This window comes from Balaenoptera ricei, chromosome 11 (genome assembly GCF_028023285.1).
Source record: "Balaenoptera ricei isolate mBalRic1 chromosome 11, mBalRic1.hap2, whole genome shotgun sequence".
In the NCBI taxonomy this organism is placed as follows: domain Eukaryota; kingdom Metazoa; phylum Chordata; class Mammalia; order Artiodactyla; family Balaenopteridae; genus Balaenoptera; species Balaenoptera ricei.
The window spans coordinates 87474492-87501971 of NC_082649.1; the positions used below are offsets into that span (position 1 = coordinate 87474492).

The 27480-nt window shown below is 39.6% G+C and overlaps 1 protein-coding gene across 9 annotated transcripts in view; it reads right to left on the bottom strand.

Moving 5' to 3' along the window:
* FOXP1 (forkhead box P1) overlaps nt 1-27480 on the bottom strand; it is a 586392-nt gene that overhangs the window by 200142 nt on the left and 358770 nt on the right. The window lies entirely within an intron of this gene.

Consider the following 27480-nt stretch of genomic DNA (forward strand, 5'->3'; position numbering starts at 1 on the left):
TCAGCATTTTCTTATAACCATCTTCTATGCATATAAAATGAGACGCAACAGTATCTTCCAGTAACTGTGTGTAAATGGTGACAGAAACACCAGGTTTCAGCAACTGATTGCAATCTCCCACTCAGCAGCACGAAAACAAGACGAAAGAAGATGGGTTAGACTGCTTGACTTTAAGAGAACAATTAAGTTCCCCCAAAGGATGACTTTAAGTTATAACACTGCTCATATCCTGGAGACCAATAAAATCTCAGAAGTATTCATTTGCAAACTATTTAGAAAGAGAGCCCAACACTTAATTCCTCCTGTACACACCTGCTATGTGCTCTAGAGAGTGCAGAGGGCAGTCTTCCAGGAACCCAAGCACAGAGACCCAGAAATAAAAGGTAGTCCTTGCCTTCAAGACACTTCGAGTCTTATGGGAGCAAAAGACAAGCAGATGAGAGGCAACATAAGGGAGACGGTGACAAATACCAGTGAGAGGACTATCAAGGCACCACAAATAATATATGCCACCTGGTGACCTGTCAGCACCCCATCTCCCAAAGACTTGCACAGTTCCGTTCTTTCAACTTTTCTTGAACCCTGTGTAATTAAACACCAAATTTGGCAACCCGTGCTAATTTTGAAAGGCACTCCCTGGGAATTTAGTAAAAGTTTAAACAACTTGTTTACATGTGTTTGGCCCATCTGTTTAAACACAAAGTTTATTTTCATAGGAGCAGATCTTGGGCGCAAGCGCCTTTTGTACTTGAGACCACTACTGACCTCTTATCCAGCTCTGTCTTCCTAATCTGCATTCTAAATCTCCTCTGTAAACAAAACTCGAATAACAACTTTTTATGATAAATGGTGAACACCTCCAAGATGACAGCTGCAAAATAAACTCGACTTTTATAACCAGGAAGCGTTCTAAACAGACAGAAAAGACTCTTCTGTAGGCTGTACTGAGAACCCACACACAAAGAATTTTGTGTGTGTGTGTGTGTGTGTGTGTGTGTGTGTGTGTCTAGGTTCCCGAGGATCATTCTGAACTGTGTGCATTCCCATCATGCGCCAGTGTTTTCCAGCCCCATGATGCTCTCACTTTTGATTGTGGAGATGATGTTGAAGTGCACGGAGTATTTACTGATCCGGTTATCTTGTTCTGTGACAGGCAGAATCAATCAATCAAGAGGCCAGCTCTGCACTTACATATTCCAGGCACATCTCCGCACTTCAGGATACGAGATCACAGTGTTATCCAGCCAAATTTGATCAACAAATGCAGTTCCCCTGTGCCGCAGCAATCTCAGATGAAGATGTTATTATGTGGAACTGAGCAAAGTGATAAAGACAGTACGGCGGAGCTTGGAGAAGCCCGGCTGGACCTTACTGACAGCTTTTATATACCGAGGCGGCGATGTCCCCTTCTACCAGGATTATAAAAGTTCCCTTGATTTGAAGAAAATCATGCTGTACATACACGGGTGACCCCCCCCCAAACACTGCATTTCCCCAACTAATACTAAAATCCTCAAGGCAGAAGCAACATATATTCAGTGTAACACTGCCAGCAAAATCCTTTAATAAAGAGGGCAATATTTAAAGCACAGAAAGCATTCATGTGAATTTCCATGGAGCCCTTCTGATAGTCTGTTATTACTACAATTGTTATTATTATTAATTGGTGTAAACTAATGCCTGAAGACAAAAATATGTCTTCAAAATGTAACCAGTGTTGTAAATAATTTTATTAATATCATGTCTATGACATTGTGTGTAAGTTGGTGTCAATATTTTAAGTGGCTCTCAAAAAAACTCTGATACAATCTTTCATTGTGCCAATAGCTTCTACTTCACTAGTGCCCTGCAGTTATTTTACATTATTTAATCCCAAATCCCATCTTTTGGAGTCTACCTTCCTCTTGCATTTTAAATCTTTAATGGGAGCCTTTGGCAGTCCATGGGTACAATGATTAGATATCTGCAGAGAGAAATTGAAAAATTAATCATCGTTTCCATTTTATATTTTTGTACTACACCAAAAATTACTTACTTGTAGAGCTAACTTCTACACTCTTGCAATATGTTCCTTAACACGGCAAATGTGGAGAATGATTTCAGATAAAGCATGTCCAAACGGAGCCAGTAAACAGCCTTAAGTTATTCTTTGAGATCTGTGTACTGGGTTTTCATCCAAATTTCATTTTGACTCATTTTAATTAAAATCCATTTATTGGTAGAGGTTATGTTACATGTGGCCTAAAACCAGGGCAAGAGTATCCCAAGCTAATCATAGGAATGATGTTAAAATAGTTTATTATCCTTTTATGAATTTTCCTACCTAAATTACAGCATTTCACAACTCTCTGCAAAATGTGAAACACTATCCACAGGCAGTTTACTATAGAAACTGATGTATGCATTAATCTGCCCTTCACCTAAATAGCCCCTGAACCACAAGGAACGATGGAAAAAAAACAAAACCACCTCAAGTCAGCTATCGCATCTCGAGGACCATCAAACTGCTAAATCTATGAACTTTGTTTTCTTTTTTCATATTATTAAACTGGAAAGAAAAAATTCAACTGGAAAATTGTGCCTTTTCGGTTCCCTTGTCATCATGTAATAAGTATGAGAAATATATGTGCAATGGCCAAATGGCCGGTAGACAAAACACCCACTCTAAGTGACGTACTGTTTTCCATACCACTCAGACAAAATCAAAACAACAGAACTGCTGCAAACAAAAACAAAATAACATTTCCCATCAGCATTCCAGACAGAGAAAATTTACAGGAAAAGAAGCTGGGAAAAGAACCAGAATGAAATAGCTGTTCATACCTCCACTCTTGGTAGAGCCATTGCTTCAGACAAACAGCCCTGACTTTAACATTGAAATGTTTAACAATTGATAAAATGTTTGCCAGTGTTGAAAAACTTTTTTTTTCTTTTTTAGGCAAACATTTGCATTGTTTAAAGTGATGAAGTGCTTCTATAGAACCGAGGGGCCTACATTTCTCTTTTTTTGAAACAGGGGGAGACTTAGGATAAGAGAAGAAACCTCAACTCAGCCACAGAAAAGAACAAAATAATGCCATTTGCAGCAACACGGGTGGACCTAGAGATTGTCATACTGAGTGAAATAAGTCAGACAGAGAAAAACAAATATCATATGATATCGCTTATATGTGGAATGTAAAAAAAAAAAAAAGGTACAAATGAACCTATCTACAAAACAGAAATAGAGTTACAGATGTAGAAAACAAACTTACGGTTACCAAGGGGGTAAGGGGGAGGGGATAAATTGAGGGATTGGGATTGACATATACACACTACTACATATAAAACAGATAACTAATAAGGACCTTCTGTATAGCACAGGGAACTCTACTCAATACTCTGTAATGGCTTATATGGGAAAAGAATCTAAAAAAGAGTGGATATATGTATATGTATAACTGATTCACTTTGCTGTACACTTGAAACTAACACAACACTGTAAATCAACTATACTCCAATAAAAATGAAAAACAAAGAAAAGAAAAAGAAACTTCAGCGGTGGAAGAAACCCGAAACAAGTGTGTCATTTAATTAATTCTCCTTTCACTGAGAGATAGAGAAATGTTTCCTGGTACTGCGAAGTCCGTCTGGTAGGAGAATGTAAAACTCACTTGAAAAAGTGAAGACGATCTCTTTTTACAGCTCAGTCCCGTGTGTGTAACTTTATTAAGGCACCAGCTCCCGGGAAGTTATGGGATCAGGGTTTCGCCTAGATACCTGCCCATAAACTGAGGCAGTGCCCTGACTATCAACATCTATCTGTATTGGACGATTTCATCAAGTCAGTGTACAGTGTCTCCATCACAGTGGGTGCTTGTCAGCTGCGCTCTTGCTAACACAATTCCTGTGTTTTGCCTGGCAGTAAATGGACGCTTCTGCCGTAGCATCGTCTAAACAACTCCGTTAACATTTGCCCCCGAGCGGCTCTCTCTTTGTCCAGTCCCTGTCTTCTAACAGATGTCATCCAAGCCTAATCAAGCATAAAATGGTCATAAATATTTCTTTCTGGTAGATTTCACATTCACATTTCATGCAGGGACATGATATTTTTCTGCTACCTCCAGGGAGAGCCTAATGTAAAAACCAGTTACTTACATTCTAGCCTCATGGTCCTTTAGTAAAATGCAGAACATGTTCTCAGCTCAGAGACATAAAAAGGCATAAGACTTTATCTTCGGTCTTTTGTTTAACTGCACTTTTTTTCTTTCCTTTTTTTCCCCCCAAATGCATCTTCATTTTACAGTTTACACTTCTGCATTACAAATGTGCCTTTGTGCGTGTGAAAATATAAAATGAGATCTAAAAATGGGACCATGTCTACCGTATTTCAGCAACTTCGCGTTTTCAACATTAGACTCCTTAATTACTGGCAAAAAGAGATGTTTTGCTCAGATACCTCATTCAAATAACAAGCTATTTAGAAAGTAGATGAGATAAGGAGAGGGCTCTTCTCTTTTGGTTCATTTTATACACTATTCTGCAACCTTTTTCATCGCATTCAGTTAAAACAATGGGATGAATCCCACACACAAATTTAAGGTTCATGCCAATTTACCAGCTGAGAAAAGGAAAGACTATCATGAGATCAGCACCATTTCCAATACTTAAACTTTGATCAAGCCGGGGAAGCTACTCCAGATAATGAAGCTGACTCCTTAATGAGAGAAGAATCGGTAATCAGCACAATCATATTTGTCTTCTGCAAACCTAGTAAATAATGAGGCTTAATCTAAAATAAAACTCGCCTAATAATACTTTTGAGGCCATATGTCTGTGTTTCTCTTTCCTATTCCTTTTGTCAAAACACAAATCTTATACTGCTATTTAAAGTCAACTGCAAAACACTTAGCAGTATATATCACAACAATGGCGCTCCCCCCAACCCTTCACTCCGCTGAGCCTAATATTTCATTACTGCTAGTCAAATCAAGCTTTCAGGCAAATAATCTCCATTTTTAAAGTTAATGAGATATGGTCATGTCGACAACAGCTTGCAGAAACTTTTCATTTTAATTCCTGCAGGCTGTGCTGGCCTCTTTTACAGCAACTACTGTATGAATGAGTCAAATTTGCCAACATGGCTTATGTAGACAAGTGCACACTAATTAAAAATACCCACTGGTATCATAATTTAAATACCATGAAAATAAACTGTGAAAGCCGTTCGGATCCAGTCTCATGGTTGCCTTTGAGCGTGCTTCCTTTGACTATAGGATGTTTTACTGCTGGCATGTTCTTAGCTGAAAACCACTTTGCATCTTGGAGGAACTGGGGATTGTGATATAATTATACAATTTGTGTTAATATTTGTTTCGCATCAGCTCTTAAGCAGGTCTCCCAGAACGACCACTAATTGAGAAAACCATATTGCAGAGGCGACCGACAAATTGACACTCTTGATTTAGGGTCCATCTACAACTTCTCTGGGGTCTCTGGTGCCCTCTCTTTTCTCTCTCAGCTCAAGCCATGAGGAAATCAAAATAAAAGCACGGTTGCTTCCGTCATTCTTTTATTCTTTTTAAGTTTTCATTCCTTTCAATATCTGCATTTTAACTGCTTTGCTTCCAAACAGCGGAGAGAGGGCACACTTCTTTAACTAATTCTAATCCCTCAGTGCCGCTATAACTTCTTTTCATCCATCCATCCATCCACCCATCCATCCACTCACCCACCCACACACACACATTCACACACATACACACTCACATTTTTTTTTTTTTTTTAATTTAAATGATTTTTGGCAAGGGAATTCCACAGTCTACCTTTGCCGGGAGAAAAGCACATTTCATACAGGGTAAAAAAGTTGGCACCTCGAGAGTTAAAGCTATTTGAGGGGTTAAATCTGCAATTACCTCTGACTAAAACCAGAGAGACATATAGGTAAATAGCAGAAATGAAGTCCCCAGGTTCCCTTCAGAAGCCGTCATCACATTACTACCAGACAGAAACTCTTTAAGGACCATTTTCAGATGTTAAATCATCGTTCGCGCTGCACGTATTCTTGCTATTCCTGGGGGAACGATATCTGAAGAGAGCATGCTAACAAATGAGATCCTGTAAACAGGCATTTTCCCTCTTGTTGGGAGTACCTCTGTAGCCCCGCTCCTGGCTCTGTCATCCAAGCCTTCGCTCGGCTTTGAAGTTAAAGTACTGAATGAATGGCGTCATCTATTATCCAGAGTGTGCATGTAGATTATAAATAAGAAATACAAGTGACTTTCAGTGCACTGCTTTTGCATTAGCCAGATGCCTTCTCTCTTACCTCTTCCTGTCCTTCATACCTTGCAACCAACAATCTATTAGGAGAACCTGAATTTTGGGGTTTTTTTCAGAGGGAGATGCAGACTGTAAAATGTGTCTGCCGAGATGTGAAAAGTTGGATTGACCCGCACGAGGCTCTGGTCTGGGCCTGAGCTCTGAAGCCAGCCTCTCTCCCTCCTTAACCCATATCTTACAGATGCCCTTCAGGACGGGTGTCTGGTGATGGGACTGGCTCTTCATTTACATTTTTCTGTTGACAAACAGAGTCCATGAATATTAATTATTCTGAAGTTTATTTGCAGAAATGGCACTTTCTAATCCTTATCAATTATTTATTGAAAATCTCCCCCACCTAATAATCTCATTAACATTATTATACTAAGGCCAACAGCAAATATTCCTTTGATAAGTAACAACCCAACCCGTCATCCTTCCTGCCAAATCTCATGCAGCCTCCTCCTTTGCTTCATCGTGGATAACCAGGATTTTGTTTCCAGGAAGCTCTAGGTGAGTCCTTCATTTTTTTTTGTTTTGTTTTGTTTTTAATAAAAGAAAACTCACATACAGTGCCTTTTGTGTTGAAACTGAAAGTTTCGGAGATACTACACTAAAGGGAAAAAAAAGAGAGAAAATTAAAACCTTGGAGAAACATATGGATGCCTGTTTTGTTTTTTTTTTTTTAAATCCCTATTGGTTATATGCTGAATTATGAAATGGAAATCCCAAGGGATGAAAACCCCACAGTCATGGAGCATGAGTGACCCCAGGGGAACGCCTCACATTTAGAAACATGTGAGAGCCTGAAAGAATGGAATGCAAATGAAAACCACATCTCAGTGATGAAGACATCTCATGTTTAGTTTCATTGCTTCAAAGCATTTTGACCTATGCTACCTCATTTGCTTCCCCTGATGCCCCTCTGAGGTGTGCAGGACAGTTATTATTAAGTTTATCTTACAGATGAAAAAAACCAAGACGAAGCAACTGCCTAAGGGCATCCAGCTACAAGGTGGCAAGACATGGACTAAATTCTATGAGTTTTGCATCCCGATTCACTGACTGGATCTGTCTTCAACATGAGGATCTCCTCTAACTTCCTGCTTCCTTTTTGATTCATTGTTGGCATTTTAAAGGACATCCTTTGCTTGGAATTTCACGTTTTAAAGGTCTGGAGTGCTCACTGATGATTTGTTCAGTACTACACTTTCCAAAAATCACCAAAAAACCAAATATCTAAAACAGAGCATAATTTCTAATTTAATCAGAAACTAATGAGAAAATAAACAGGATGAAATTTTAGAAGCAAAAGGAACCTTTGAAATGAAGTAGTTTCCAGAGGCTCAAAGAGTTAGTCACTTGCTACAAATCAGAGTGAGTTATAGCAGCAAAACTCAAACCCAACCTGGCTGATACCCCCATCAATGTTCTTGGACCCTATTTGCAGAGTCCTTGCAGTTTCCAAACTTGAGAGGTCACTTCTTTTTTCCTTTTGATCCAGGGTCACTTTTTTTTTCTCCCACAGAAGGAGTTTCTCAGCTATTGCCTAAGAACATGAGTCAATATCCCTAAAGATTCCCAAAAATTTGACATGGTTTGATAGGAATAATCAGCCAGGAAGACATTTCAGCTTCACTCTCTTAACCCCGAAGTCTCCATCCTTGCTTCTCTTCACCCCCACCATCCAACCAATCTGACCCCATTTATAAAGTTTCTAGAATGAAAAGCGTTCTCAAAGAAAACAAGTTTGTTTTCTGTTTTTTGTTTGTTTGTTTTTCTTTTGCCCAGCATAAAAACACTGCAAGCATAAAAGGGATAGAATGATTTTTTGATGCAACGTACTGTTATCCTATTAGTAAAACTATACATTCCACATACCAGACAAGGACAAAGCCTGATTCAAAGTCAAGGTGTTACACATTCGAGGTAGAAAACTAACAAAAGGTCAAAGGAGAGTTGGGGTGCGGGTGATAATAGGCCAGTTCATGAAGACTATGAATGTCTTGGAAGAAATTACAGAGGTTACCTCTGGCAAGTCTGATAACAGTGAGACGGAGAGGAGGGCTGAAATCATCTTACAAGGGATTGCTGGCATATTCTGGGAAGTCTTAATTTCTTTCCCAATAGCCTTCAAGAAAATGTGGGCTTGCAGTAACCAGGATAACCACAGTGAATGAGGCTTTAAGGAATGGGAATTGGGAAACAAACTGTGGTGGGAAGGATGGAGCTGGGAAGTTTTGTTTTTATTTTTTAAAGAAGAAAGTAAAAAAACCAAAAAGTCATCAGTCTTAAGGTATGGTGTGGCTAGCAGAGGAACTTCACCACCTGCTACCCCGAAACAGTTTCCTTGAGCCACTATCTATGAATCCTTTAGGGCAGGGGTCAGCAAACTACTGCCCCAGGGGCCAAATCCAGCCTGCTACGTGTTTCTGTAAATAAAGTTTTATTGGAACACAGTGAAGCCCATTTATGTACTATCTATGGCCGCTTTTACACAGAGCATTTGTGACAGAGACAGAAGAGTCCACAAAGCCAAAAAAGGTTCACAATTTAAAGTAAATTTAAAAATTTGCCGATCCCTGCTCTGGAAGTATTACAGTGAAGAAGAATACCCACTTCCCAATAACCGATAACAACAATTTTTAAATAGATGTACATGTACACACAAACACACAGTCACACAGATACACCCTATATATCGAACTTGGTTCTTAATGGTGTTGGTAACCACAGGAATGAACTTTTTGATTTTATCCATCCTGACAGATCGTAGAAGGGCCCACATCCTACCCCAGAAGACTGTTTCCAAACACATCAGGGGCGTCCATGCAAAAGTTAATCAAAGGACAAAGCCTTCATTTTGTCTGAGCTTAGTTTCTTTATCCATAAAATGTGAGGCCGGATCATCTAAGGAATTTTAAAAATTCTATAACCCTACAGAGAAAGAAAAAGAAGAGAAGCGATCGCATGCATCTATATATTGGGGGTCAGGAGTGGAGGAGGGGAAGGAGAATTGAGGATACAGGAGATAACAGGTATAATCAAGCAGGAATAGATAAATGTGTGTGCAAGGGACAAAATGAAGTTCTTCTATCATTCCTATGGGAGGGACAGGTTTTTTTTTAAATTTATTTATTTTATTTATTTATTTTTGGCTATGTTAGGTCTTTGTTGCTGCACGTGGACTTTCTCTAGTTGCGGCGAGTGGGGGATACTCTTCGTTGGGGTGCGCGGGCTTCTCATTGCGGTGGCTTCTCTTGTTGTGGAGCACAGGCTCCAGGTGCGCGGGCTTCAGTAGTTGTGGCACGGGGGCTCAGTAGTTGTGGTTCGCGGGCTCTAGAGTGCTAGCTCAGTAGCTGTGGCGCATGGGCTTAGTTGCTCCGCGGCATGTGGCATCTTCCCGGACCAGGGATCGAACCCGTGTCCCCTGCATTGGCAGGCAGATTCTTAACCACTGCGCCACCAGGGAAGTCCCAGGAGGGACAGATTCTAAAAGACCTTGGCACCTGTAGCTAGGGGTAGAAGGAATGACCTACTCAAACGTAATAAAGAATTGTTAGGAGAGATCAAAGTTCTGTGAAAGCTTCTGGAGAAGAATGCTGAGCCTGTAAGGAGAGTGGGCAGATTGGGACCTACTCTGGACTTTCAAAGCAGCTTGAGGTGCCAACACGCGAGCCATGCAGACATGTGCATTTTTTTTCAGCTCCTGGTACTTGGAACTGAAATAGCCTGGCTTTCTTCTCTGGCCCACCAAGCATGTCTCTTTTTTGGCGACGACAACACAGATGTGGCCATGGTGACACCTTCGAGGAACTGAGGTTCCCTGCCTCTCAAACGGCAATGCAGAAGTGGGAGGTTTTCAAATTCCGACTTTTCTTCGAAGCAAAACGCTTTCCAGCCTACTCCACGGTTCTTGCCAAAAGCAGACCTGCCGGTTTGTTTTTAAAGGTGAGAGAGAGATAAAGATAGACTTTCAAAGATCTGCTGCAGCCTGGTGTTTGGGCTTTTGTGTTGAGCCAGAACACTGACCAACTATCACGTGAGCTGGATGAATGGTTAAAGCAAAGGACTGGGTGTCATCAGCCGACTTTGAGAAATACGCCGTGAAAGTTAAGACGATTTCCCAAACAGGAAACACACACATGCTAGGCTGCCAGGGAAATGTACATAGTTTGACTTGTAGGCTATGCATCTTTAAAACTCCCACCGTAAGTCCCAGCAGACATCCTTCGTGAGTGCTATCTTTTATTTATCACGCTAAGCCATTTTTCTTTGTTGACTGGAGCGGTGTTGGATGCGGGCAAAGCATGGGCCACAGAAACATTAACACAAAATACCGCTTGGGGAGCAAAGGACATTGTGTCCACAAGGCTAGTCACTCTTAAAGCAAAATAATCCACTCTCCCAGATATGAAGACGACGAAAATGACTGTGGTGACTTCCAAAGGGCTAACGCATTCATCAGTGAAGCTGCACAAGCAATTTTCTCCAGAAACACAGGGTACCAGAAATATTTTTATTCAAATCCATTTTTGTTGCTTGGGGAAAGGGTTTGAGCCTGTTACATAATACTAAGAAAACACAGAAGGTATTTCCCCAGCCCTGTCAGTCGGTGACAGCTGTTTGGGGCACCTGGAGAAAGTTTGCAGTTTTAAGTCTTCTGCTTCCATGGACCCAAACACAAGAGCAAGAAAGGGAAACTTGTCCAACCCCAAATGGTTGCTTTTAAGTTGTCTATAAAATAGCTATTGCAACCACCGCAGCTTATAGCTTATTACGTGCAGACTTATTAAGACAGCCAGATTCCCCATTGCTTAAAAGCCAACACTTCCATCCCCCTGACTAGCTAAAGAGACAGCCATCCGACAAGTTTCCACATTGGAGGTATGGTCCCGATCTTTCAGAACCCTCACACTTGAGCTTTATTTCCTGCAGCACGCTGTAAACATCACCACCAGTGCTGCTGGATTTCTGTCGTTTCTGGAGGAAACAAAGGCCTTCCAATTGAAGTGTTTGGGAAACAGAAAGAATCACGCTCATTTCTGCCTGGGTGTACCAGGCTTGGGTGTTCATTAAAAGGATGCAGCAACAGGTGTGAAGCAGGACTCTCCCTTGGAAATGGAAAGAAACAAACCCAAGCTGCAAGGTGCAGATGCTTAAAAGTGGGCATGTTTGCTAAAAATAAGGGCTCAACGTAAAAATAAGAAAGGGAGGAAATGGAAAAGCTTCTGTCTATGGGAATATCTGGCATTTTCCTACAGGACTTAGCAAGAAAAGATGGGATGAAGCGAAAGAGTTCTGAATGAGACAACATTTTAGGGTACTCACAATGGGAAGAAGGCCAAGGAAAGTGGGAGAAATCCTTGCAGACTGGCCTGATGGTCACCACACTAAACACAACCAGAGAAGACCGCGGGCCGGGATGAAGGGTTCAGGCTGTGGGCTCGGGCAGATATGGGTTAGAAGCTGGGCTTGTCCAGTTATAAGCAGTGTGAACTTGGGCAGCTAATTATGTATCTTTCTGTGATGAATAGGAATTTTAAGAGTACTTAGTTCACAGGGTGCATGTGAGAACAAACTGTACTAATGTATGTGGAAGTACCAAGCCCAAGTCTGGAAGAAAGGCACTTTCAATAAATTTGCTGTTGATAATACTACTACTTCTAATACCATTACTATTGGTGATATTAGTAATTTCAAACATATAAAAATCTGTGACAATAGGAATGTTTAAGATTTTGGATCAAATAAAGAAACGCACTCATTTACTGAAAATGGGTAGATTACCTATCATCATCCTGTGTTGAGTGTTTCCTCTTCAAAATAATTTGTAAGTAATGTGCCTAAATACGGAATTATTTGACAAAGCTGGGAAAAGGTGAAGCAGGGGTGGGGGGAGAGTTAGGAAACTAGCTAGCATTAATGAGCCCTTAAACTATGAAATTTGAAACTAAGAACACACATTTTCCCCTACAGCTATGAATATAAAATACTAAAATTAAGATGAAAAAGTAAACTACCATGTAAGAGAATTAACCCTAACCATTCCCACTGGTAAACAACATTATTGCTAGATGGTTTTTTTTAATCTACATAGTTCTATGGTGGGAATGGGAAACGAATATGTAAAAATGTGAAGGCATGATTAAAAAAAAAAAAAAAAAAAGCTACAGAATATCTACCAAAATGTCAACAGTTGTTATCTCTGTAAAATGAGACTGCAGGAGATATGATTTCTTTTGTCTCTGCTTTCTTAGCTACATCTTCTAATTTTTCTCCAATGAACATGTAAAGTAATTGTGCAGTAGAAAATGCAAAATTATTTGGTATTCAGTTTTCAATTGAAAACATCTGAATGACAGCCAAGCCTCACACAGAGCTAGCACTGAGGATTTCACTCTTGGCTTTGGCACATGGGAGTATTTTGCAGGCACTAGTGGCATTAAGTGCCTGTCTAGGTACCTCTTCCAGCACATTCCGTGGCCATCTTCTAATTGTGCCACAGTCTCTTTGCCAATATTTTATAGTAGTTTCCCAAAATGCACCAGTGGCTAGTTATATCCACGCACTGGAGGACCTTCTAAAATTCTAGCTTTAAAACTTTTTTTAATCAACTTTTTTTTTTTTTTTTTTTCCTGTTTCTAATTCTTCAGAAACTTCCCAGCCTTCCACAACTCAAGTCAGGCCACAAGACTCAAATCCTATCTCAGACTGGAACCTAAACAGGGGACTTACCAGACAACAGCCTAGGGAAGCTATTGGTTATGTGTAGCGTGTAATTATTTGCTGTCCTGGTTCTAGGTACTAATCCCATGGAGATTACAGAGGGAGAGCAAGCATGGAGCACTGAGACATAAAAAATCATTGCCATGTGTAAAAACTTAGATGTTAAAAAAGAAAACGCAGGCACAAGAATTTAGCCAGAAAAAAAAAAAAAAATAGACATGCCAATAAAAAAGCTGCTTCTTAAAATTTGGCTGGCAGCGTCCTTCCCCTCCCCAATGGATACTCTTAGTAAAGAAAACATGGTAGATTTTTTTTTCTCCCTTGCCTGTATTTGATTTCCAATTAAAATTAAATATAAACTGAAACACCACCTGGATTTTAGCAAAATCCAATCCCCGCCCTCCCCCTCCTCCTTTTTCTTAAAAGAAGAACCTGGGCTTACATATACAAACATTTTGCTAAATGACCCGTGGCAAATTGCGTAATGCCAGTAAAAGTTGTGTTTTTTAAGTTATGAGCCCCAAAGATTTTATCTGAAATAAAACCCTGATTCAATTCAGATTCTGGAGGCAAACTGTGTCCTTAACTCTGCCTGTAAATTTAAAACATTTGTGTGAGGGGCCCCTTCAGTAATGTTGCTAGCAGGTATGGAGGAGAAATTCTGTATTTATTAGGATGTATGTTTTCTCTTCTAGAACGGTAAATTGGGGCACTAACTGCCTACAAGAACTGATTCTCTGCAGTCTTCATGTAGTGGTCGGTTTCTAAATGAAGAGTTTTGGTTGTTGAACAGGCCTGTGTGCTTATTTCAATTAATCGTCTCAGTGAGGGAAGACACAAGAATTCCCCTATTCATGGAGGAGGGTTCCCTTGGAGGTCTCCAGCTTGAACGTCTACAATGTTCTAAGGTGACTGGATTTGAATATGAAGTGGCTGGAGTAGCCTAAAGAATGGAACAGTCTGGAGAAGCAACTTGGATCCCCCCCGACCTCTATCTTTGGGTCGCTAATATGTCAGCCAAGCCTTTACCGTGTCCTCAAAATGCACTGAACAAAGACAATAATGGTGTTGTGAGCACATTTTAAAGGGCTAACTACCGTGCTAGGGCCTTTATGTATATTATTATTCAGTCTATTTGTCACATAAACCCTATCTACAAGTTATTTCTATTGCCCCATTTTACAGATGAGAAAAGTGAGGCTCAGACAGATTGGCATAACTTGCTCAACTTCTCGCATTCAGTAAGTGCTGGAGTTGGGTTTTAAACCTTTGTCAGTAGGATTCCAGAATGTCTCGAATGAAATGTTCCTCCTACCTTTTCTAGTTCCCTAGGGCAGTGAAATAAATCTCAAGTAGAAACAGCACACATTGGGTAAGCAACTAGGTATATTTGTATATGATTGTCACTACAATACGGGACAAAGTCCAAACAAACAAGGAAGGAACTTTGAATAGGGGAGCAGTGGAGAAATCTAAGTGCATTTTTTTTTTCATCTATACTCTTTCGATTGACAACAGATTGACTTTTGTCACACACTGATGGTGGTATACAAGGATGGCTAGTGGCTGTCAAATTTGTTGGTGGAAGCACCTAGAAGCTGGTGGAGAGACAGCACTAGGGAGAAGACGTGTCGCTGAAAACACAAACGTGTCATGGGAGAAAATCTTGTAACTACAAAAATGTATCCCTTGAATTCTGTACAAAAAATTTTTTTAAATATAAATATGTATAAGATACACTTATATATTTTATTTATATTATTTTATAAATTTATATTAAATTTGTATCATATTTCTATAAAATACTATATAAATATATTGCATAAAATACATATAAGTCTTGCTCAAGGGACAGGTATTCTCTGCCATTTCTATACACTCATAAAAGTTTTCAGTGTGAATGTACATTACATAATAATAACTTCTAAATTATAAAGGCAATAAATATCACTGCAGAAATTTTAGAATATACAGAAAAATGAAAAGTATACAAAATAAAGTACAATCCCATAACTTGAGGACACGGGGAGTGGGAAGGGTAAGCTGGGATGAAGTGAGAGAGTGGCATGGACTTACACATACTACCAAATGTAAAATACCTAGCTAGTGGGAAGCAGCCGCACGCATAGCACAGGGAGATCAGCTTGGTGCTTTGGGACCACCTAGAGGGGTGAGAGAGGGAGGGAGACGCAAGAGGGAGGAGATATGGGGATATATGTATATGTATAGCTGATTCACTTTGTTATAAATCAGAAACTAACACACCATTGTAAAGCAATTATACTCCAATAAAGATGTTAAAAAAAAAAAAGTACAATCCCATAAACATACAAAAACTATTGGTAACTTTTTTTAATGGGCTTTTTCAGGTTTTTTTCTCCCACCAATTACTGTACTATAATTTTTTAAGTTAAAAATGTTTATAATTGATAAAGTTATTAAATATTCTACAAGTGTGTGAGTCTTAATGGGTACTTATTACTTCTAACTTATGTATAACCATTTATTTAACCTTTCTTCTAATGTCAGTGATTTAGGGTATTTTTTATTTTTTGTATCATAAATACTACCCTATCATAAATACTACCGTAATGAACATCTTCAGGTATAAATCTTTCCGTTTGCTTCACATTATTTCTGTAGGTTAAATTCCTCATGATGATGATGATGATGATGATGATGATGTTAAAGATAAGAATACCAGCAGCTAACATTTACAGACCCATATACTCAGAATATTAAATGCTATAATATCATTTAGTATTAAATGATATTATCATTCCCATGTGATGGATGTGTAAACGGAGGCACAGAGAAATTATCTGACTTGTGCAATCACCAAACTAGTAAGTGGCAGTGCAGAGTCATGACTCAGGCCAAACAAGCTGGCTCCATCATTTATGCCTTTAGATGCTCTGCCTTTTCCAGTGGTTATCAAGTGTGCCCTAGCCAGCAGCAGAGAATGGGTTAGAAGCACCAGAAATGCGAATTCTTGGGCCCCATCCCAGATCTACAGAATAAAGTACTCTGAGGGTGGGTCCTGCAATCTGTTTTAAGACGTCCTCTAGATGATTCCCATACATATAAAAAGTTTGAGAACCGCTGCTGAATGCTATACAATTGCTCAGTAAAAGCGTTACCCTGAATCAAAGGGCGTGACTGTTCTAAGCCTCCTGCTACACAACGCCAAACTGCCCCCAGAATGGGCTACACAAGTTTATATAAGCCACATAAGGGGGTGCCAGGGCTGTATGCATCATTTATTGTCATCTTTGCTAATTTGGTCAAAGATCTTCCAACTAGTGTATAGTGTTCTTCAGCTAGAAAAGTTCAAGAGTATGTAAACCTGGTGAATGCCTACGAATAAACATAAAATGACTCTCAGTACCTGTGCAGAGTGCTTTATATGACCTTACTTTCCAAAGTTTCCTTCAGAGCTGGCACTTATAGTGCTACATTTAAGATATCCAAGAACTAATTCCAGGGACACATTGGTAAGCATTTAGAGCCAAAAGAGGAAACCTTTTCCAAATTAGAGATAGGTTACTAATACACTTAACATTAATTAAACATAGAAAAATCTGGAAACATTTGTCAAAACACTGAACCAGCTAGCAAATCTAATTAACATGCAGTATGGGCTGTAGAGTGTTTTAATTGGGGGCGGGATGCACATGAAACTGTAATTGCAAAATTACACAAACACACACGCATACACACACTTTTCAGAGTGAAAGGTGCTCAGGTTTCATCAGATTCACAAAGGAGGGACCTTAAAAAGGTGAACAATATAACAATCATGGAATTAAAGATATGACCTGGGGCAGAGAAACCCACCCACCTGGAAGAGTAAAGAGATTTTTCACTAATTGGGAGATACTGCAGAATGATAAGTCACCTGATAACAAACTTAAAAGTAGAAACAAACAAGAAGGTAAGAAAAGAAAGAAGAAAGGCAGAAGGGAGAAAATACCAGGCCAATGCATTTTCTAGGAAAGACTGTCAGTTCATAAAAATAGCTGGATTGAGTAAAGATCTTCAAATTTGACAACTATTTTAAAATAAGGTGCTACGGTTTCAGTTGTTCTAGCTATATGATGAATAGAGGTGAATGAGCTAAAATTCAATATAAAAGTATGTGAAATACGGACACCACCAACCAAATGACCAGCCTTGTCAGCTCTCATCTAATCTCTGGAAATCATACACTCAACTCAGGCAATGGTCTGTGTAAACAGATAGGCCCCAGACCATTTCCTGGAGACCAATCAACTCAGATGCTGGCATCCAGCATAAAATGACCTCTACTTACCATATGCCTCCAGGCCTTCCACAATAGAAAACCACCCTTGCTTCTCACCAAATTAAAAATGACAAAATGGCAAAGATACATCTCTTGGCCACTTAGTATCTAAGTCATAAGCCAAATCCACATAGCTCAGTATATACCTTCCATTCATCATCTCCTGATTGAAAGGGTTAAACTAAATCAGCTGGTGTGCACATACTGAGTTACTGTTTCCTCAGTTTTATCAGTGTCTTCAAAAATTCCACCAATACAGGCACAAATAAACTCTTCCTCTCTGGGTTACTGAAGATTTATTGCTTAAATCACATATCTGTTGAATAATCAAGTTGCATCTCTTCCACAGCTTATCTTCATGTGCTTTGAAATTGTTACTACTATTTAATGCACATGTTTATGTCTTGTTCTAGTCCAATTAGCTCATGAACTTTACGAATGCAGGGAGATATTTAGGACATTTCTTTGCATCTTCTAGCCAACCAAGAGACTACGAACATAAGATATGCTACTTTTTAATGCTAATTTTCTTTGGTAGGAGAACCACGGCCAAAGATGTCTGCTCTTCAGGTGACTCTTTCAGTGTCCCACCCTCCATTTTCTTAGTAGGCTGGCTGATTATTCTTCTAACCACCAATTTTGCCGAAACTTTTCATTTGTAATATGCGTACAGTTAAAGGATTAGAAAGCAGCTCTGCAGGTATGATGACAACTACCCGTTAATTTACCATTTTAGAAAATGCAAAAGAAGTCTTCAAGTATGAGATATATACATATATATGGATACTTCAGAAAGAAAGGAGGGAATGATCCTTCAGTTTTGTTACTGGACAATAAGAGTAGAAGGTTCTGGAAGGCAAATCTTGCGACGTCTGCCATTCACTAATCCAGGGGGTCAACAAACTTTTTCCGTAAAGGACCAGGTAATAAGTATTTTAGGTTTTGTGAGCCATACATTCTCCGTTGCAACAACTCCCCTCTGCTGTGGTAGGGAGAAAGCAGCTGTAGACCAGAGAAAAAAGGGGCATGGCTGTATTCCAATAGAATCTTTATTTCAAAGAATAGGCGGTAGGCCAGATTTGGCCTCTGCCTTAGTTTACCGACCCGCAGTATGGTCTGCAGGCTCAAGACAGTGCTCTGTACCTAGAACTTACCCAATAAAGGTAATGGGTAATGAATGGCTGAGACAAGTTTAAAATAATTCCAGAACGCAATCTTGACAATTATAATTGTGAATCACTACATTACAGGATATCATCTTGACAATTATAACGGGGAATATCGCATACCCAGTTTATGCATGATGCTTTCTTTCCCTCTTACAGCATATTAATGGTACAGTAAGTCTGTACATAAATGCCCATAACATATCCGTAGAATACACGGCACAAACTTTGTGTTTGTAAGACAAGTGTAAATCTAACAAAATAAATCAGCAGATCATGATAAAAATGCATGTTGCCAAGGCATTTTCACTTAGTACCTTGGCATGTTGAATTTCTATTGCGTGGAAATGGAAATATCACCACGAGGAGGAAAAAAAATGAGGCAAGTTAAGTAATATTATCACAGTACTATTTATCATACACATTAGGACCAAAAATAGTCAGGAAAGAATGAGCATTATGCCATTCTCTCCCAGTCTTTAACCTTGAAAAGGGTGTTGAGTTCATAGAGAGGATAACAGGAGTCAATACAAGAAGCTATAAAGATGGAACTACTTCTTACCGTGCAACCTTGAAAAATTAACACAATCATTACAACAATAAAAGGCTACTTTTGCCGTGTTCTAGGATGTTACGCCTTATTTCATTAAATTTTTCCAAAACTCTTTCTTCCTTTGGCTCTGAGAGGCCTGGCTCTGCTGTCGAGAAGCAAAAGACATTTTACGCACAATTTTCCCTCCACTAGAAAGAGGTATATTGTGCCCTTCAGTGAACATAAAATTGATATTATCATCTCTTAGTTTATATCTCACTACTTAACCTTCAGATTAAAAGTTATTGGATTTGAATGACTAAGACATCATGTCACCTTCCCTTCAATGTGGAGAGAGGGGTGTTGGGGGTGAGAGAAGGTACAGTGATAAAAACACCGATTTCAGAACAGCTGACGCTTTGCCACTCTTGACAAGCGACATGATTCTGACAATTACTTATGGTTGCGTGGATGAGAAAGGGTGTAATAAACAGTCTACTTTAGGAAACTCTGCGGAAGATGAATATGCATCAGGAAGTTCATTTTATTTTGGGTACAGTCTCAAAGGCACAGTCTAAAAATGGGGATACAGAGTTAATTCAGGGAGAACCTTAGGGTTACCAACTTCACAAAATAAAAAATCCTATCGCCTCCAAAGTCAGTATTTGCACTGTCAGTTTATAAAGAAGATACTGGAAAATACTCTCTCGAGAAGGATTAAAGAGAACAGAGCTTCCTTCCCTCCATCCACCTCTACGCAGGGCTCAACTTCAACTCACAAACAAGCCTTGCTCTCCCTCAGCAGTTGAATCTATACCCCCTAAATAGGTCTTCCAAATAGCACCAACTGTTTAATAATTACACATTGTATTTTTCCAACAAAGGAAACACAACAGGCACTCCCTTCACCTTAAAAAAACAAATTCATCTAAGAAACCTGTGTCAATACGAGACACTTTATCAAAGATCTAACTTGGTAGTTTTGTTCTCGAGGAGAGATAAGCGCATTCCCTGATCAATAGGAACACAAGCAGTTTATCGGCACTTCCCATGTGACTTTTGGAAGATATACTCATTGGTAACTGGCAGAGGCTAAAGGGAAAATATTTGATAATTTTAATCTGAATAAACACATACAATCAAAGTAGCGAGTTTGAGTGACATAGGAGGGTGTCTTTTTTTTTAAACAGCCTTGAAACAAAAGCGGGACTTTTCCCAAAGAAATCCACCCTTTATTTACAAATCATGTTTGTGCTTTCTTTATCATATCATAATAACCGATGAGTAACAGGTAGAAAGGAGCTTGGCTTCTCCTCCCGCTGCGCTTCTCTCTCTGTTTCACGGTGCACTGTTTTGCCCGTCGTTCAGATTGGAAATCTTGAATCACCCCTCCTAACTCCCACTTCTTGATGCCCTCACATCTCCTATTCCAAAAGGCACTGTCGATTTACCAACATGCCCTTGAATGCTTTCTCGTGACCCAGGCCTTCCTTTCTCTTTCTGTTCCATTCATTCACAGAGGCTAAGAACTACTCTCCGCCAGGTACTGTGCTCTGTGCTGAGGAATGAATATCAGGGGATGAGGAAGGCCTATCCCTGCGCTTATGGGGCTGACAGCTGACCAAGGGCTTCCAAAGCAGGAGGAGAAATGCAGGCAACAAGGCAGGGTCAACAACATGGTGCCCTCAATGACATAAAGGCCAGGGTTGGTGTCCCATTGCTAAATCCAGGACCAAGTGCAATGGCCTTGTCACTACGATTAATCTCTCCAGATCTCTTTCCTTCCAAGCCAGGCCAGGTCCAACCTTCTTTTTTACCTTCCGTCCACCACCTCTTGGATGGCCTTTCTTTTCAGCTTGGAAACCTCCCCTGGCTTAGGAACTCAAGCCTCCCACACACTGAACTCGGTTCAGCTTCTCGCCACCTTCCCACCCCTCCAGGCTTACTTTTTAGGCTCCAGCCAAAGAGACTCCCAAGTGACGCTCCCATACTTTCCCAGCACCTCACATGGCAATGTGGTCCCCACATTTCGTCACACATAGGCGTGACACCATAAAGATGAAATGAAAATAGGCAAACAAATGAATAAATGAACTTCAAGAAGCTGCAAGCCAAGAAACAAAGTTAAGACATGTTTTGCAGTCCATTTAGCAGCCGCCTTGAACCAAAGCTGAGGCCAGGCCAGTATGTGACACTCTCTTCACCACATTTTTGCGTGAGAGAGGGGGGGAAAAAAAAAATACAGTTGTATTTCCACGAACCAAATCAAACACAGTATTTAGCAAAGGGTCTCTGGAATGTTACAAGTAACACTTCATGATTACAATAGATTTGAGTTCAAAGACCAAGTGATGAAAAGAAACTTTCTAATATGGGGTTCAATTCCCTATATAAACTTCCTTTCTCCTGCTCCATCCACCACTTGCACTTATATTGCTATTCTACTTTGTCATAAAAGCAGTCACCTTATAACCCTTTTTATCAAGCAATCTGTGCACTACCTAAAAGGACACTAGACTCCATCAGGCGAGCTATAGGTTTACATTACACAAACATACCAATTCTGCCTGTTCAGCACTAGTTGTCAATAAAGGCAGGCACTTGCAAAACAGCAAAGTAGGTTGCTTGCCTTCAGAGAACAGATAGGAGCCTGCCAGTTTCGCAAAACAAACTCTTTGCAATCACCGAAGCTAATCTGTCAACAAATTACCATTAAAGTCATCCCTCCTGAAAGTTCAAAAAGAGATTTCTGATTAGACAAGAGATAGGGAGTATTTTTTTTTTTTTTTACTCTTATTATTAGCTCACAGGTCAGGGCTGAAAATTACCTTCTCAAAGTAGCAATGCCTTTGCTTCAAGTCAAGAGGGTTACACTTCACTCATAGTGAAATGCAGCATCTGGGTTTCTAGTACTACACTCTCTTATGTACACGACTCTTTTTTTCTGGGCCATCTTAATTTTCAATGGAGAGATTAATGACACACAACTGTTCAGAAATCAGAACTTGAAAGAATTTCATACAAGGCTCACATCCCGAGTTACATAAATCTTTGACAACAATATTTGGATGGAAGGCAGACCTAAACAACAGAGTAGAGAACTAAATTTAGCATTCAGGGGGAAAGATGCCTTTTCCAGAAATAGCCACAAAAGGAATTGAGAAAAAGTGCAAGTCTGTTATTGTTGTGGCTGCTTTTTCTTTATTTGTCGGAATTATCTGAATTCCTGTCTGTTTCATTTCAATTTGTTTGATTTTCGCTAACATTTCGGTGCCATTGATTCCTACAAAATATTTTTGACCATCAATATTGTCTGTAATATTTGAACTCTACCTTGTAACCCAGAAGAGGCTATCTGAGCAGAGCAATTCCTTTAAAGTGTTTTAATTTTATAATTTAAAACTATAGCTTGGGTCTTCGTCTATGAGTGAAGGAAGGCACTGGCCCCTATCACAATCCCCAGCCCCATGAGGGCACTTAATAAAGATGAATAATCTCTTCTTCTTCTGTACTTTCTTCTGAAAGCTTCCCTCTTAGGATACAAAGATGCTGACCATCTTTACCCTTCCAATGGCATCCAGAGACCCTCCCGTTCAGACACAGTCCCTGGCTGCTACAATGGGAATTTGAGGGGGGTTCCCTACAAAGTTCATAAGCAACCTTTTTCAAAGAAAAAGAGAATGGTAGGGCTGAACTGGCCACTGACACCTCATCTTTGCACCTACAGATACACACCTAATCACCTGGGCTTCCCTCTGTAGAAGGGTAAACAAGCAAAGGGTGGCCACTGGAATTTAACACGGTCCCCCACAGAAAGATGGGGGAGAATGAGAAACAAAGGGAGGGCCCCTATCATAAGACCTTACTGCCCATCCAAACACTGACAGCTATTTCTTCCAGGCATTGTTTTCTACAGAGGCACTGAAAATTTGAAATGTCGGTAGGACATTCTCCCTGTTCTGTTCGATAACCACTAGTAACTTCAGTCACAAAAACTAAAGGAAGGGATTCATTCTGCCATTTTGACAACAAAGAGAAGAATTTCTGAGCGTCTCTGGTCCTGTGTAATGACTCATCTTTCACCTCCTTCAGTGGCTCATTGGCAAAATTCAACCCAGTGTATCCTCCTCCTTCTCGTTCATGATTTTGCAGAAGCTCCCTATCCTTTCTATTTCTTTTACCTCCTTAATAGTCATTGACTGTTTTTTTCTTTTAAATTATTAACATGAAACATGTACGTCTTTTGGGCTAAAAGCTCCCATACCTTAAACCAAATGTCAAAGAAGCAATATGAAGTAAACACATCACTTGTCCACACTCTCCAAATAATATATCTTTGAATTCCATATTTAGTTTATTTTTTTTAAATGTTCTTCTCACAGACTACTTGTAAACCGCCCTTCTCATATAAAACGACAGCCATACCTCAACACTCTAGCAAGCAAAGCTCTCCCTACACTGATTTGCAGACAATAAAAGTGCCAGGTGGTACCAAAAAAAAAAGAAAAAAGAAAAAAAAGAAAAAAAGCCCATCATTAAATGGAATGTTGTTAAGAAGTAGCTGTTTTATTTAACAGCTATTCATTTTTATTGAATAAACATTTTCTAGTATGCATTCTGTTAATTGACCTGACAGCATATGCTGTATATGGAGAAACTTCTAAACATTATGCTCTATGTAATATGCTTATCTGAAAAAGCTCTCATTTGCAGCAATATGGAAATAAAATCCTGCTTTCTAAAATTCAAGACTTTTAAAATGCATTAATCCACACAGTTTGTGAAATTGCTCTGGACATTTTAAAATCCTTTCTTTAAGAAAGAAAGAAAAAAAAAACTTTAGTAACTGGTAATAGTATTTGTTGCTGAGTTTCATAATGGAGTAGTCCATATCCAGTACAGAACTTTCACGGACCTAGAAATGGGACAGGGATAATAGGAAATAAAAAGCAGTGATGGTACTGGGTAAAGAATTATTCAATGGCTAAAAGAAAATGTTCGGAAGCATTATCAAATTATATTATTAGAAAACTATTGTTATAAGAGTTTCATGCCCCAGATATAAGTAGGGTTGAAACATTACAGAGATAATACATTTAGTTTTGAGGAAGGAAGACAGTTTGTGAGTGTGTAGGAAGGCTCCTCCAGCTAATGGTAGCACCTCTCCTCGGCCGATGGCTTCTGAGCGATGATGGCAACTTCCAGAAAAGAATCACCAACTCCACTGCCTAGAGGGTACAAGTCAGCAAAGGTACTGGGTGGGAACTCAGGCTGACTGCCGGGCTATAGGCTCCCTGACTTAGTAGCAATTCATCTCCCAACAATCATTACCCTTGTAGGAATATTGGCCACGGTTACCAGATCTGCTGATTTTTCAAGAGAAAATGTAAAAGCCAGATTTCTCCCATTTTTCTAGGTGGTCAACAACATAATTAAACACACACACACACACACACACACAAGTCTGTCTGGACCCAATTTAGCCAACCTATAGACCAAATCCAGCACAGAAGTCACTCACTTCACAGCGAATCTTCGTGAAAGCTCTCCATCCTGAAAGGGCACTTGCTCTCCTTCGTAATTATCTTTGGTAATATCGATCAAACATGGAGAGGCTTGCATTTATGTATTTTAAATCCTGGCACTAGGTAAAAATTCTCCCTATATCGTCAATGATCGTACTGGTGCAACTGGAAAATCCTAGAACATTCAGTTTCATACACAGCATAATTAACTCATTTTTATACCGAGTCCTTTTAAGCCAGATCTTTTTGTTCCATGGACTTCTAACATATTTTACAGTTCTAATTCTCTTCCACTGTCCTACATTAATCAAAGCTGTAACCCCTGTTGTCTTTGTACTACAGAGTCAGAATGTGCCCCTGGCGAGGAATGGGGGAAAAGTCAACAGGAATTAAATTTCAGTGCAACTGTTTACTCAACTGTGGCCTGCAGTTATTGAAATTTTATCCGTGGTTTTGTGTGACTACCGCAGTAATGAATTCAGCATGGCTGTGATTTTCTCATTGCTGGTATTCTCACTTCAAGTAAAAACCTGTAGAATAAAAATGATGAAAACAACCCACGTCCATCACGCTGACGTTCGGATTTCTCCAAACTGTTTAATTGTAGCAGTTTTCAGTCTGTTAGAAAACTGAGGATGCGAGTCCCGTAAAACTTTTTTCAATCCTGTCGGGGTTTTTTTTCTTATTTCATCTACAGATTTTCCTTCCCCCCAACAACCTGTTAAGAGCCTCATCATACACTTAGGGAAGTCACACAGCTGTCAGTATTTTATTTTAAAAGACCAAAAAGGCCTGCCAACCACAATATGTGGGGTTTTAGCCACAATGATAGACCCAACTGCTTTTTTCCTTCCCAAAACATATCCTTGGCAATTAGAAATAAAATTGTTATAAAAATATTAAAAGCACTTTGAAGCACAATCAAAAGGTGTTGACTTTTATATCAATAACCCATAACAACATAGTTTCCAAAGTGGTCACAGCCGAGATAAAGAGGGGAGACATGAATAACTAATTTTGCTACTGATGGTTTTCAAGGAAGATGCTGTTAAAATGCATGTATACAACTTTCTTCTGTGAGGTTAACTTGTGGTTGCTGTTCGTGGGGTCAGGCTGTGTCTGTGTGTGAGTGAGTGTGAGTGTGTGTGTGTGTGTGTGTGTGTGTGTGTGTGTGTTGATGGTATAAAAGTAAAGTTTTTGGCTGGCTTACGACTTTGAGATAGTGGATGATTTTCAGTTTTTCAAATAAAAATCAGAAGAAGTTCATTTTCATTTATCCAATTAACATACTCTAAATACTAATTACTCGGGGTTCATACCACATCAGTCAATAGCCCCACTTCAACCGCTCCATAAAGAAACAGTTGACCTTGGCCTCTGTATGGTAAGGGCACAGAAAATGGCAAACCAAATGACCAACTATTTATTCTCAACAGAACCATAAACATCTGAGAATATCAAATGAACAAATACACACACAAACACATGGATACCTTTCTACCATATACTGATAGTTTTTGTCAATAACCGCATTGGGTGGAATTTGGCCATTTGCACTAATCCAAGTACCCAAAGTTTATACACAACATACATCATAAATCCCAGCTGATGTGATGCCCAGGAAGCAGGCACTACCGGATTTGAGCTGCCACTAAAAGAGAGATCAAATCACTTCAAGTCCTCTGAATTAAGACCTTAGCTTGTCTGTTAGTTTCCTTCTCTTTCTCTCTGTTGTATCTTTCCCCGACAGATTCCATTGTCTCATACTGGTTCCACCAACTTCTGATAGACTAACAATCTAATGGTTCCTTATTTGTAAAAAATTCTTAGTAAGGAGAAAATAATCCATGTTTTAGAGCCTGTCAAAGCCTATATCCCTAAAACAAGGAGGGACTGCCTTGGCTTCTCTGATACAGATTCCAAGAAAATGGTTTGAGAAAAGGTTTGTGTTTTTCTTTCTCTTCCCTCAACCCCCAACAATTTCTGTTTCACTCAGAAAGTCCAAAGATGCACCATTCTTTTTACGCCTTTTTCCAAATGGCACCATTACTTTGTACTGAATAAATGAATCAAACACTAAAATGCAACAAAAATCATCCGTTAGCATTAACGAAAACAAACAATATTTCCTAATTACAAGAGAGGCTGGGAAAACAATGCTTATCTTCAAGCAAATGCTATTTACTTATTTGAATCTGCATCAACACTGGCCACACAATGCCATTTTCTGGGTCACACCCTTTACCATTTGGAAATATTTTACCAGTCACTCCCAGTTACCCACTTAAATGCCTACAAAGGATATAACACAATGAGTACATCGCACCTTACGTGCATTTTGGGGAGCCACAGTTAAGAGAGAATTTAAAACATTAACAGGATTTAGTCACATACCAACAGCCATATGTATGTAGGAAACATCTGTAAGTGGCCCATCTCCCTAAATTCCTCCAGGTAGCGGCAAGCAGTTTCTCACACCGATGCCTATGTTATTGATGTCTTGTTTATCTACCCAATTCTGCTTGGGTATTTCCATTTATTTCTGTTCTCCTAAGTCACCTACTTTTCTCTCTTATAGCCCTCATTTCTCTTTTACCCTTGATCCCTTATTTTGTTTCTCTCATCATAAGGCTTAATAAGCCTATGTATCTATTTTTTGATTCAAGCTCTGGGAACCATTTCTCCAAAGATTTGTTTTATTTCAAGTAGTTAAAGTTTAGGCTGACGCATTAGAGGCTCAAAGGAAGTGGCCAGGGGTCCACCCAACCTCATTTTCAACCACCATTCCCCAAGACAGAGGGGGCTTCCAAGACTCTACTTCTCAAGCCCTTGGCAGTTCCGTCTCTTAAAGCCAGTCACTGGGGCCCTGGTGCGCTAGTGGCTTCAAAGATTCTGCTTACAGTCGGAGAGCCGGTGAGCACCAGGCAT